Source organism: Bactrocera neohumeralis, chromosome 6 (genome assembly GCF_024586455.1).
Source record: "Bactrocera neohumeralis isolate Rockhampton chromosome 6, APGP_CSIRO_Bneo_wtdbg2-racon-allhic-juicebox.fasta_v2, whole genome shotgun sequence".
Classification (NCBI taxonomy): Eukaryota; Metazoa; Arthropoda; class Insecta; order Diptera; family Tephritidae; genus Bactrocera; species Bactrocera neohumeralis.
In genome coordinates, this window is record NC_065923.1 from 76268614 (window position 1) to 76284006 (window position 15393).

Below are 15393 nucleotides of genomic sequence, written 5' to 3' on the forward strand. Positions count from 1 at the left end.
CAACAGCAGACGCTGCCTGAGCAGCCAAGCAACAGCAAGGCGCAGCGCCGCAGTTCCACAAAGGCAGTGCGCACGACAAATGCGAAGCGAAATTTCAAATATGCAATTGGCGATTTGTCGCCACCGTTTGACATTGCCAATGCTGCCACACAGCGGCGCGCGCGTCGTAAAGCCGGCTCTGTGCCTTTATGATACACTCTGCAGTCGTTCATACAATGTATGCGCAACATATGCATGCAACATACACTGATTGCTGCAACATATGTTTAGCGAGCAGCGGCTGTTGTTGTTGTTGCTGTTGCTGTTGTGATTCTTCGGCTGCGATATGTAAATGTTGCTAATTGGTTGTGTGCGACAAATATGCTGTTGCAATAGTTGCCAGATAGGCGCGCATGTCAAACAGCAAAAGGAATAAATAAATAATTGTTTTGTAGATTTATTTATTTGCATGCTAGATGGATCTAGTTTCATGTGATGCTGGCTTAGCTCGTTGCGCAGAACGAAAATTTAATTGGACTTGAGTGCGGCTTTGAAGCAACGCTTATGTAAACAGTTTAGAAGGGCTTAGGTTAGATGGTTAGGATGGCTAATCCCTCAACATTGCGTGGGGATCAGGGTTAGACTGTTATATATAGTCCTTTCTGTTGCCAAACGAAAAACTACTGTAGGGGGATCTCAGCTATCGGCAAAACCGACCTGAACCTACCACAAATCATCTTAGATGTTTTATTTCTATTTTGAACAGTTCCCTGGATCTCTTACGATTTACTCTGTGTCCTAACTGCCGAACCTTGTATTGCACAATTGTTGGTAGTTAGCGCTTGCTGATTTGGTCTGAGACCTAACAGTCCAATAGTGAACCACAAGCTGCCAAAGTATTAACTTCCTTTCTAGCCCTTCCCATTCCGCAGTTGTGGCGACTAAAGTACCTGTCTTAGCAAGCTTAGCAGTCTTACAGTTTCCTGAAATACCGCTGTGGCCAGGTTTCCAAACCCGTCAAATTATAAAATAACTCGATGCTGGAGATTATGAGTCTAGAAGTCCTTTTACTAGTTTTGCGAACTGATATATAGCTGTTCGACTTAGGAAGCCTAAGACTGGAGCTGATAGAATGTTCCCGATAGTGTACTCTTCCACCATAGGGCATACAAGAACGAGTCTTAAGTGTAGTTCTGCCTTAAATTTGAAGTTAAGAAAAGCTAGAAAATAAAATCTTTTTTTGAGCTCATAAGGATTATATCCAGTTCTCGAGCTTCATCGAATTTCATTTCATTCAACAATGAACTGGTCCTGTACACCATCCTAGACTTCTAAATATGAAAAATTACTGGACTTCATTTTATTTAACGACGACCGTGCACTATGCTAAACTAAGTGGGAAATGGACTTTCCGACCAATTTTCATGCTTCGTAAAGAAATATGGTCAACGGACAAGGACTATATCAAACACGCGAGCTTGATGGAGTTTCTGCTCATTCTATGACGAAACCGTCCGACGTTCGCTGTGCTAAAGTCTTAAGTATGGAAACTTATTGGATTTCGAGACTAGTCTCATGTTTCTGTGCAAGTGAATGCGGAATCCATAACTTCGAATTGATCCAGACAAAATTTTCTTTGAGCACAGCTCCTACAGACTATGCCAACCACTCGTACAGCGGTATTGTTAAAAAACCATATTAAAGACGGCAAAGTTGCATCTCTTTCACCAATGAAATGGTCTCGTTCACCGTGTTAAAGTTCTATATATGAAATCTTACTGGACTTCCGACGGTTTCTCATGCATCTCCGTAAGGGAATGGAGAAGTTGGAAGTGACAAATATTTCGTTAAATCTTTGAATTGATCAATGATTGGACTTAACTCCATATAAGCCGGGTTCACAAGACCATCCTTCTTAAGGACGTTTGTTTCACTTTAAAAGCCTTTATTCTTTTCCAAATATATTTGCAGCATGGGCATGTATTAGTGCATGGACTCGTCTGCCCTCATGTAAAATATCTTTTTTTGGTTCACACAATCCACGCCGCTGGATAAAAATGCATAAGATATTCTCAATGTACGCACCTAGTGAATGCTGTGGCGGCGAAAGGAAGTATGAAAACCAGCAGAATTTCATAGCCACGCAACGAAATCATGGTCAAGGCGAGTGCGTGAAATACCCAGCAGCAAAAGCGACCAACGTTCAATGGTCCGGCGCGCGTATCTCACTCTCGCAGTGGAAGTGTTAAATTTTACTGCCAGCAATATCACAATCGCGTCAGTCTTGTTATTAATGTCAAGTGCATTTTAAAGTGTTTGCAACATTTTCCAATCAAAAACACATAAAACTTAAGACACACACTAAACAAGCGCTCGCACCGCAAATGTGCTTCGCCGATATTAAGCTGTATGCGTTGTGCGCACTTTTCTCATGTGTTTGGCCACTTGTGAGTTTGCTTAGCTCGCAAGTGCTTACTATTAACGCCATTTGCTAATAAATGGCGGACAAAGCAATGCTGTCTAGCGGGCTGAGTGGCAGGCTCTATATGTTCCAAAGGCACGCTGAAGTTGCCGGCGAACCAGGCTCTACGGATGAACTGATAGCGCAGTTATGAAAAATGCCCATCAGCTGGAGTGAAGTGCGCCATTGCATGAACTTGCTTATGGTGATGACAATGGATCGCATAACACTTGCCAATTACTTGGCATAAAACTCATTTTACCGCGTTCTTGTAATGAAAGAAGGAATGCTCGAATATCAGTTGCATAACTACGAAAATATTTGGTATGATACCGGTCGCCTCTACTGGAAATTTTTAGGCACACAGTTGACGATTTATTGTTAGAGTTCAAGAATTAACTTCTCAAGCGGCCAATAGGTATTTTTTGGTTCTGGTTTTTGGTTGTTTCTTTGGGATTCCTTAATGGTTAACTACGCAACCTTTAGTGAAGGGAAGTATGAGCCACGACTTGATGTTCAGCCTCCTTTTTGTACCCTGAACAAGATCTTTATAATATCTATAAGCAAACGTCGGAGACCCAATAAAGTATATACTATATATAAATGATCAGTGTGACGAGCTGAGTCGATCTAGCCCTGGCCATCAGTATATAGGCGAACAAGTCTCTCAGTTTTTGAGATATCGTACTAAAATTTTTCGCACATCCTTTTCTCCCAAAAGAGCTGCTCATTAGCTGAAAACGCCGATATTGGACAATCGGACGGAAATAAGGAGTGATTTAAATTTTTGTCTTTGTTCGTCGAGAGAGGACTTTACTTCTCAATCCGAAGCAGCTCCTGTTGGCAAGAGTTATTCTGCGATATCGAACGGTTGTACCTTCTTTATTCAGTTCTGCAGCTCGATGAGTCGCCTTGTCGGAAATCTCGTTTGGCATCGAACGGCTCGGAGAGGTTCTTACCGATTCCGACGGAGCTTTTGGTGTTACTCAACGTCAGTTTACACAGCCGTGCGCGATACCAAGTTCAGTTATAGCGGCATAAATGCAGTTCCTTTTCGTCCTGTCGAAGGCGGCTTTCAAATCGATGAAGAGATGGCATACGTCGATCCTCTTTTCATGGGTCTTTTCCAAGATGGCGCATGGTGAAAATCTGATTAATAGTAGAATTCCAGGCCTAAGCCACACTCATAAAGTCCAATTAGTTTTTCAACGGTGCGCTACAGTCTTTCACACACTACGCTCTATAAGACCTTATATGCTATATTAAGGCGGCTTATCCCACGTTATTCGGCCCAGATTGTGGGTCTCTTAGTCGCCGCATCTTTTGGAGAATTCTCGGGCATTACCTGTGCTGTTCTTTCGACCTTTATGAAAACCAATGGTTTCGCTTGCAGCTGTACGGATGGAACTTGAAATGCCGTTCCACAATTCTCTTACAAGTATATCGTGTTGCTGATAAGTGCCCTGAGTGAGTTGTGATAGTAGCTTCTCGACGTCGTGCCTTCGCTGTGTTTATTGACGGGCGTGCTTTGCTGTATAGCGGTGGTTTCGTATCTTCGCTACAACAAGGTAATGGTTAGGGACTTTGGATGCATGTCGTCCATCTACTCAAGCCGTCAGGTCAAGTAACACTACAATATCGGACACACAACTTAGTCAGAATTTCAAAATGGAAAGCTGTTAGAGAAGCGTCTTTTTTCAATAGATTGGCGTCCGTCAGTCCGCACAATAGCGGAGACTTAAATGTCTGGTCCCTCCCACGAAGTAATACTTAATCTGTGGTTCAGTGAGAGAGTCTTAAGTTGGGAGTAGCGAATTACTCCGGCTCTCCGGCACTTCGGTTTTCGATGATTAGTCAGAATTTCTAAATACAAAACTTTAGTGTTGACCACTGCACGCCTGCATTTTCGAGGTCCCAGTTGTTGGCTGCGTGCATTTATGGCCAGCAGTGACATTAAGCATTATTGTCAGTATCACCAACACTATCGACGCCATCAACGCGGTCATCAGCAGTAAAATGCAAAGTTGTTAATTTTTAAAAATAGCTGCAAGCGGCGCGCCGATCCTTTCACGCTCTTCTCACATTTGTTGTGGCGACGCTATCAAAACTGCGCTCGTGTGTGTGTGTTTGTTGTAAATTTATACGCCCATAAGCTGCGCTGCGCTGTAAAATTCTGCAATTGAAAAAATTGTTTCTTGTTTTTTTTTTCTGTTGCATAGTCTTTCCATTATTTGATTATTTGTTTGCTGTTGTCGTCATTGTTGCTGTTGTATTTTCGATAAGTGCACATTTCAATTTGCAATCTTTTGATTGCTTTTCTCTCAGTTTTCGTGTTGTTCGTATGCTGTTGCGACCCCATCTTGCTGTATGTACTTGCAACATGTTGCACGTGTAGCAGTGCCATTTTCCTATTGTGTGTACCGTCGAGAGTGGGTCCATAAAAATGCCATAACTTTCAATTAAAACGCTTTGAGTGTTTAATTACTTTGTTTGCAATCATTTGTCCGTCTGTTTGTCGGCGTTTTGCTGACTTTTGTTCTTGAACAAGCGAAACTTTTCCAGCTGCAACGAGACACAATAGTGTTTGTTTGCCTGTTGCGCTGAAATTGTATTTTTATGAAAGCTGCAAGCGAAGATGGGCAATAAATTTGTTTAGTGCAAATTTGATGGGTTCAAGGTGTAGAGACACTTATTCCCTAGAGGAGAACGCGGCCAAGCAAGCTTTCTTATATAAGGCCATACTTAGTACTAAAAGGTGATCCATTACGCGGTTCCCTACTTTTTTAAAGAAAAAAACACAGAGTTTAAGTTTATTGGAGAATGTTTATTATCATTCTAAAGAACATTCTTTGGAATTTATTTTTTGATTATTGAGATTGAGATTATCTCTTTCCAATGATGGCCGCGGTTACATCTCAGATGGTCTATCCGTTAATCCGATTTTCGATAACTCGTTTGCGCATTTCGACTGGTAACTGGCGAATGATACGCGTGATGTTTTACTCCAAGGCCTGAATCGAAGCGGTATGGTCCGCATAGACTTAATACTTTACATATCCCCACTGGAATAAGTCTGGCGGTGTGATATCACATGATCTTGGTGACCAATCGACCGGCCCAAAACGTGAAAGTCCGATGATTCCACCGGCCCACAAAAAACTCTAAACCGTTGTTTTTTCTGGATGAAATGGCAGCTCTTGAATCTCTTTAGAGTGCTCTTCGTCCCAAATGCGGAAATTTTGCTTGTTTACATAATCGCTGAACAAAATTTGGCTCGATTTCGGATCCTCTAATATGACATCTAACTCTGCTTGAATCACCCGTTACGTGTAAATCGAACATGTGCTCCATGTTGCATAAGTTGCATAGCCTACAGTGATTACAAAGTAAGGAAGTTACGGCATCTTCCTTTTTGCATTCGCTAAGTACTTTCGGAAAATCGATTTAATGCCAAGTTTAATTTCTTATTGCGAGTTTTTATTGGCTTTAAGTAAAACGCATATGCCCTTTGAGTTACAAAGTTTGTAATTTATTTACAACAAGAATATTCAGCTTACAATCTAATTTCTTATACGCTGGGGCCGGCAAAAATCTCGCGTTCAGAGGGTCCCGACTTGAAATTTATACAACAGTATCACGGCGATGACAGAGATGGGCTGGTAACAGTTCGCGCCTGTTGCAATTGGTCTGACTCCTTAGTTGGGTAAGATCTGGGTTGCATATACAAAAGAGAGACGAATCAAGGTGTGAGCAACCCGTGCCGAGGATCTGCAGGGCTGGGGTCCTCGAATAGCCCAGTCTCGAACTGAGCTTACGGATATCTGGCGCGCTCCGTAAAATGATAGCTTTAAAGTCAAGATCTGAGCCTGGTCTAGGTGCAAATGCTGGCACCAAACTTAGAGCTGAAACTAAGCTTAGCCAGGAACGCAACAACACCAGCGGCAGCCAGAATAATACCGGTAGAGTATGGCTACAAGGAAGGAAGCGAAAGGAGATGCCAAAAGTGGAGCTACCAGTAATGTATCTGCCAAAGAATGGTCTATTTTAAAGTCTATGGCCCTGCGTAAGCCAGGTGCTCAGAAAAGCGTCATCTGCAGCTGTAACTGCCAGCCGATGAGGAGCTCACAAAAGAACTCCAGGACTCCACCGATCCGCAAAAGCGTTTCTACCCCACTTTAAGCTTGAGTCACCAGCAGTTGTAGACAAGAGACAGGAATATTTGCTAATGTGGTCCAGAACCGCGTTATCATTCTTGTTTTGTGTGAGGAGGAACCAGTAAGAAAAACTACCAGATCTCAATTGAAGTGGGTGAAGGTTATGCTGACAAATATGGCACTGACTGGTATTATTAAGTAATCGGGGTCCGCCACCGTCATGCACAGATTCCGGCTGGTACCAAGGCAAATATCAAAATGATTGCTTGCGACGATGAGACATGGATCGAAGTTCACAAAGCCGACATCCAACAAAACTTTCGTTGATGTGCCCCGGAACCAAATTATCATTGCTGTTCTGCTTTAGGGAGAGCCCGATGGAAATATTTCCAGAATCCAATAAAAGTGGTTGCAGGTTGCGCTGATAAATGTGGCGCTGGGGTGCTACTAAGCTATCCGAGCTATCATGCAGGGACCAAGGACAAATAAAAATGCGACGACGAGCGATAGGTCGAATTTCACAAAGCCGCTATAGACAGGTAGGAGAGGTCAAAGCAAGACTGTTAGCGATGGACAAAAAAGACATCCCGTCTAGGCTAAGAGCAAAGGTCTGGATTCCGGCTACACCTTCGCAGCCCATAAAAGATAATGCAGCTCATTAGCGCCTGCAAACCGAATCTGCTTACGGAGGGATGGAAATTCGTTAATGCCTTCGGGGACATCGTAGTGTGGAGACCAAAAAACCAACAATGGAGATCTTGCTGCTACTAACAAAGTGATGTTCTTGCTGTTGTATTAGCGGCATAGATCTGCCGATTTGCAAAAGCATACATCGAAGCGCTGTGAGAAGGGCGGGGAGATCAATTATAATTATAACTTACAAGTCTGACGCCGTTGCTGCAGACTACTCAACTTCGGAAAACAAGATGTGTCGAGGAGGAGCCTATGGTATTGAAGGTATTGAAGAAGGTCTAAACTTGAAGATGGACTTGCAAAAATTTACACTGTTTTCTCTAGCCTTCAACTCGGCTTGCTGGTTCCATAATAATGTAAGATTTTGTTGACGTCACACTAGCGCATGCGCATTACAGATAACTGTTTGCGAGTTATACAAGCGTTATACTAAAATTAAGAAAGTCAAGAGGCTTACTCGCACACATTGCAACATTGTAAACCATTGTTCGCGCTGCGCCACCGAACTCCCCAATGGCCACTTAGCAATTGAATTAATTTCAATAATAAATACGCTTATGGCATTTTTATGATGAAGCGATGACTTCTTCAGCGCACAAGCGTACACGCGCACACACACGCCACTTGCAAACATAAATATAGGCATTTGCAAATGCGCCGCAGCGCAGGCAATCGATTGAATGGCGCATTTGTTCGCTGCTGCCACAGCGCCAGTACAACCACGCTGCAACGCCCTGTCAGCGGCCACAGCCCGCGCGCGCGCGTTCACCTCCCTGCATTGGCAAATAACATAAAATTTGGTTTGTGGCATAAATATGCGCCATTGTGAGCGCTTCCACTACGCCTCCGAGTGCTGCCGCGCGGATATTTATATTATGTTTTCGGCTCGTACGCTTGCCATGTTCGGCATGTTCCCGCCGTGTTGTTTGTGTTGTAAGCAAATGTTTGCTTTTAGCTTCCATTTCTAATTTCTGCAGCATGTCGGGGCCATGTTTGGGGCCAGCAAAGGCCGTTCGCAACAGCGCTACTGTCCAACCCTGCCAACGCGTACACATACACCACACCATATGTATGTATGTGTATACATACTTCAACACAAATCTTTGGCTGCGCGTATGCAGCGCTGTGCGGCAGCCACATTTGTACAAATCCATTTCACTTAAGCGATCGCTTTTTGGTTCTTGTGCTTTTTGCCGGCCGATGACTTTGGCCGGAGCCTTGGCGGGGCCAACGCGTGCATATCAACAAGGAAATGGAAATTTTTTCTTTATGGCTTCATTGGCAAAAGTTTACAACTTTATAGAGGCATATCTCATTTCTCTGCCAACTTGCCGAATTGTCGCTGGCGTCCCTCTGCCTCGCGGCGCTCGTCTTGGCAGCTTGGCCGCGTGGCTCAAACGGCCCACAAGTTCGACATTTGGCTTCACTGGCTATTCCCATGCGCTTGTTTAATATATATTTGTGTGTGTGTGTGTGTATGCGCCTGCGTTCACAACTATTTGTCTATGCAAAAGCCTGAACTCTGTCTCCTCGCCGCCCCACGCCATTCGCATAATCGGTCCGGGCACTCAAGTGATATGCATTTGCAATTGTTTTAGTTATTGTTATGATTGCTGTTGATGTTGCTGTTGCTATTGCGGTTTCTGTTGCTGTTGCTGTTGCTGTGGCTGTCATGCCCGCTGCTGTTATTGCTGTTGTTGGCGTTCATTGCTTGTTCACTGATTATGCGGCTTATTTTAGTTCCTGCTGTCTTTATTGTTGTTGTTGATGTTGTTGTTGTTGTTGTATGTCTGCATAGTTTTTGTTGGCGCTAGGTATATTAATGTCTTTTTCTATTTAAGTGCGCGCTGATTCCCTCATTGCTTCATAACTGCCCGGCGCATGGCCGTTGGTCGCTACGTGGCTTATTGCTGCTTTTGTTGTTGCTGGCCATCAATGGTGCTGTGCGGTTCGTGTGCTGTGCGTCTGTTATGCCAATATCTGCATATATGTGCCTGCTTAACATTTTTGACATATTGGTTTAGGCATACCCACTCATATTATGCCGAGTGCTTTCACCGCGCTGTCCCCACCATACGTGGCTGGCTCTACAGTCGTACGACGTCTTTGCGCGCCGTGCTTAGACGCAGACATCTTTCACAAATGTTTTGTCGTTTTTTTATTTTTTTCTATTTTTTTTTTTACTTTTTTTTGCAACAACAACGCGCTAAAAGCCTCAAATGCATTTCCATGATTTCTGCTTGTCTTCTTTTCGTCTGTCATTTTGCCTTTTATGCAATTCTGCTTGCAATCTGCTATGTTTTTATTGATGTTTTAGTGAGTTTGAGTGATATTTGAATTGCAAATTATGCCTTTTGACTGCGCAAAATTAGAGTCCTTCATTCGTCTCTTAAGACGCTCATAAATGACAGTTGGAAGTAAGTCTGTGTAAGTCTTCTATGAAAATGGCAAACTTCATTGTCTTTTTCTATGAATATCTTCATGGTTACATAAGTAAGTTAGAGGGCATAATTATATGGACACTTTGCGAATTATTTAAAATAATCAGATCGGATCAATCTAGGATATGGCTGACATACAAAATGAGCCAACAAACTCAAGTCTTTGTATGGAAAACTTTTTTATTTCACGAGATATCTTCATAAAATTTGGTAGAGATAAATGTTTAAAACAATGCTAAATTCTGAAGAGAACTTAGTCAGATCGGATCACTATAGCTTCTAGATGCCATACAAATGAGCTATAAAACTCAGGTCCTTGTATGGATAACTTTTTTATTTGACAAGGTATCTTAACGAAATTTGGCATGTGTTATTTTTCAATGAATTACTCTAATATTTTAAGAAATTGTTCTGATCGGGTCACTATAGCATATAGCTGTCATATAAACTGAACGTTCAAAACTATGCTCTTGTATGAAAAACTGCTTTATTTGAAAAGGTATCGCCGCGAAACGTAGTATGGATTATTTTCCAAAACATTATTACAAATTTCCAAAAATTCGTTCAGATCGGACGACTATAGCATATAGCTGCCATACAAGCCGAACGTTGAAATTCAAGTCCTTGTATAGAAAACTTTTTTATATGAAACAATATTTTCACGATATTTTGTACAGCTTATTACCACTGACGTTGCTATAATTTCCGTTGAAATTGTTCCGATCAGATCACCTTAACATATAGCTGCCATACAAACGAATCAATCAAAATCATATTCTTGTATAGAATCTACTGTATTATAGCAGCGATACAGCCGAAGTTAACATTTTTTCTTGTTTTACATAACACTCAATAATATTTAAATATATGTTGCACACATACGCGTACAAATATACAGCTTGAATACGCTGTGTGATCTAAAGGAAAATTAAAATTAAAATAAAAGAAAAACAATAAATTCTTTTAATGTTAGAAATTTTCGAGTCACTTCCTTTCTCACCTGCCAGCAGCGACTTTGACTGCTATTTAATTTGTTATTCTTAATGCAGAGGCAAGCGCATAAATCCAATAATAATAACACATTGAATAGGCCACAGCAGGCACTGCAGACCCTCCAGACCAAGCTCGCATGAGCCATGCCTGTCACGTACATAACACAGCCGAGCACATGCAACAGGAGAATAGCACACAATTGGTCATGCGCATTAAATGCACTCAACAAAACCGAGTATGATGGACGGACAAATGTCACATACAAAGCTAATTTTCTGTTTAAAGACCAGCCTTTTGAGTTTTTGTTTTGACAATTTTGTTTTCCTCTGCATTTTTGGCTTTGTGTTGCACATTCATTATGACTTTTGTATAACGGACGGAGATTGTGTCTGTATGTGTGTGTGTGGGGACGTCAGCGCTCATCTATAGATTATATCACTTGGCGATTGCATTGAATATTATCAACAGCGGCTTAAGCCGATTGCCTTAATAGTTATTGTTGTGCTTTTGTTGTTGCTCAGCATTTGTGGCATGGCACGGCTGCCCTTCGTGGCAATCATTTTTACGATGCTTATGCAATACACGAGTCAATGACTCTTTGTTTATGTCGTTTTTATATTATTTTTACTGTTGTTGTTGTTGGTGTTGCTGTTGTTGGCGTTGTTAAAAAATAGTTTAGTAATAATCGGCATACCGAAATCATATGCAACGCAACACGTTTTATGGCGAAATTTCAAGAATTCTTCACTGCCTTCATTTCCCGCTGCGATTCACCACGGCACTCGGCATCATTATGAGCATACCGTTGCGCCTGAGCACGTAAAGGCAGTAAAAAGTATAAAAACAAAAGCAATAATGGGGCAAAGCGGCGTTTTGAGGCGATAGGCAGCGGGAAATGCCGAAGAAAGATGTGATAGTTGAGTTGTGGTGGAGAGGAAGGGGGAGGGTGAGCAGGTAAAAAGTCACACTGTTGCGCCGAAGTAGCGGTAGCAGTAGTAGCTTGGCCCCTAACAGCGGTGGCCCCGAGGCCACTGGCCACCATCATGGCATATCAATGACGACTCATCAGCAACACACGCCTCTTTGAGTAGCTCACTCATTGCTGTTGTTGTTGCCATAATGATGTTGATAAACAAAGTAATCGTTTGGTTTTGTTTTTCTTGTTGTTTTTGCTTACTACACGGGCACATGTTTTGCATTTTTGTATTGCGGCTGCGACTTTTTCCCTTTGGTTCTTGGTCAGCGACGCACTTTATTGTTTATTAATATTGGCAGGCCCCCATTTCTCATCGGCGTTTTGCCGATAAGCAGTTCACATGCTTGTGCAATGCAAAATGTGTATGTATGTGTGTGTATGCCACTTTTCGATTAAAGCCCATTTTATTAAATTTCTTACGCCTCTCAAACACTTTATGCCTGCGCGCCGCTGAAGTAGTCTGCAGTGCTGCCATAAGCGCTGGATTCCCTTTCCCTATCGTTCTGCTCATGCTGCTCTTGACTGTTCAAAAAATGTATGCAATCATTATAAATCGTTTCAAAATTCGGCGGAGGTATATTTATAAGCTTTTGAGTTTCGGAGGAATGAACTTAGCCTAAAACTGTACATTGTTTTGTTCCCCTTTGGCAAACTTTTAGTTTCTGGTTTCTTGACATCATGTATTCTTCCATAATAGTTCAACTTCGCCGCCTCTTTAAAAGGGTGTTACATTTCGAGGTTCCCTACTTTTTTAAAGAAAAAAAGAAAAAACTTCTAATTTAATGGGGAATGTTTATTATTTTTTGATGATGATCTCTCTCAAATCTTGGCCGCGGCTACATATTAGATGGTCCATCCGTTGCGTTCAATTTTCGATGACTCCTGCGCCCGTTTCAACTGGTAACTGGTGCATGACAGGCCTGATATTTTACTCCAAGGCCTGAATCGAAGCGGTATGGTCCGCATAGACTTTACACTTTACATATTTCCACAGGGAAAAGCCTAACGGTGTAATATCAAATAATCTTGTTCGCCAATCGGCCGGTCTAAAACGTGAAATTATCTGCTCACCGAAGTGATCTCTCAATAAGTCCATTGATTGACGCAATGTGTGGAAAGTGGCGCCGTCTTGTTGAAACCAAATGTCGCCGAGATCACGAGCTTCAGTTTTAGACATCAACGATGCTGTTATTATGCCGTTATATCATTTTTGAAGAAATATAGACCGATGATTCCACCTGCCCACAAATCACACCAAAGCGTTGCTTTTTCTGGACGAAATTATAGCTTTTGAATCTCTTCAGGTTGTTCTTTGTCTCAAATTCGGCAATTTTGCTTGTTTACATACTCTTGGAGCGAAGCGATGCCGCTTGGGAAGGTCGAGGTCTTCCTGTACACTCTCAGCTAAGGCTTCCATATTTTCTTCCCTTCAACAACACATTCCACAATTTGCAAATGACCTCTTCTGGGTGACCGGACATAAAAGGGGTAATAAGAAATGAACCGACTGACGAATTTTCCCGCTCTGTAGCTGTAACCCGACGTCACGTTGAAAACCCACACCCGAGCAGAAAGCAGAGTGGGCAGGGAAAGATATTGGCGCCAATCCATAGGCTGGTGTCAGGCAAAGTTGCTAATTGCAGAGATAAATTCCAGTTACTAGCGACATTTTACACTGCGCATTGCAGGCTCAAGTAGCACCAATTCGACATTTATATAGCCAGCTGGTTTTGTAAAATGAAGTCAGAAACCCTAGAGCACCTGATTTTAGACTTCAAAACAATCTTTAGATGCAGAATCCTATACATGTTCTTAGGTACATACATCTAAAAAGGCACCACATCGCCGAAAAAGCAACGACCAGAATACTGAGATTTATTAAAGTGCTGGGGCTTTCTGAGTCCGTGTGGAAACGGGGAAAGCACTATTGACTTTAAGTCGTACTGTTCTGGCCTCAATTTCTTTATATTCTTTTTTAGCACTATCAAGAGAAAAATTCACCTTTTCACCAAAAATACTAATATTAGGCATACTCATGATGTAGCACCTGTCGGCAAGAGCGATTCTGCGTTGCATATAAAGGCTGATGTTGTTAGTTTTGATGTTGGATCTTTCTGCATTGGCAACTACGAGTACCGCAGTCGATGGAACGATAAACTGGACGAGATATACGACGACATTGATTTAGTTCAGCGAATCAGAGACAGCAGCTGCGCTGGTTAGATCATGTTGTCTGGATCGAAGAGAACACTCCAGCTTTGAAGGTTTTCGACTCGGAAACCGCCGGTGGAAGTAGCGGAAGAGGAAGATATCCACGCCGACTGGCGCGCTGTTGTTAATCCGTTGTTAATATGCCATTAAAGAAGAAGAATAACTTCTTGAAATATTACTTTTATAATCTGTGGTCGAAAATTGCATTTATTTTCCTATCGAGGATTTAAAATAGATCGTAAAGGAAGAGCCTCCCGGTATAACGAGCAGTTTTTCATGCCGACCCAACCATGTCTAGCTCAGCGTAGCACGTGATACTCGAAAAATTAGAGTTGATAATTAATTTTTGTTGCTTGTGTTTAAATAGTTTTTGTGACAGTCAAAAAAACCGCTTGCCCCATTGCATATTTCGCGAATTGTGGTCAATTTGCAAGCTACATCCCTTAACTTGAATTTTGTGTGGCTCCTTGTGGTTGCAAACCGTTAACTTTTAAATGGAAACCAAACGCGAACCTTCGTAGTTTACAGCTTTGCCGTGAATTCATACGAAGTTTAGTATTGTTTGTCATTAGCGCTCAAGAAATCGAGGAACTAATGCGCTGTCATACATATGAAGTTGGAAATGTATGAGCTGCAAATTGGCAATTTTCCACACTCCAAGAACAATGACGCCCGCACACCGTCACCACCATGGTCAGCGTGCTACTTCGCGTTGACTTCGCTTATTTTCGCCATTAACTTGGCCATTAGCAGGTGCTTATTACACTCATATGCGCTTGCTGGCTCAATCTCCTTAATCACCGTGCCACATCATTTCTGACACACATTTTCAGCTTTGCACCGCCGGCCATGGCACTTCGCGTTGCTGCTTGCCACTCCTCCACCATCACTTGTGGCATTCATTTTCTGTTTGGTTTTAAATTTCTTTACCATATTTTTCTTTAACCAATAAATTAGCTTCTAATTCCCAACTGTGCCTTATTAACTCGTAATTTATGCAGAGATTATCAGTTGTTAGCGGTGAGCGGTGAGTGGTAAGCTCTTCGGTGCTGCAGCAAACAGTGCTGTCATCAGCCTGATTACTTTGTGGCCACCAACTGCCGTTGAGCAGCGCCACGTTCGCGTTAATTCGCTTGTTGTTGCTATGTTGCTTAGTTGGCTTCGCAATTATGAAAATTATAAATTAAATTGCAAATTGCGGTTTCATCGAATGAGTTGTAATTTAGTCAACGAGTCAACAATTGTCACGCGCCAATGTCAACCAACACCAACGCGATTTCATGGTCAACCTGTGTGCGCCGAATGATGGTTGCGTATGACGCTTGTAAAGTCTTCTAAAAAAGTGTGATTGTGAGGTCAATATATAGCAGATAGTCGATCCAGGGAGCCATTTATTACATGGTCTATACAAATTTTCAAGCAGGATTCCAAATTTTGTTTCTTGAGGTGAGATTTTATAGGTAAATTCAACATATTGATCCCTAC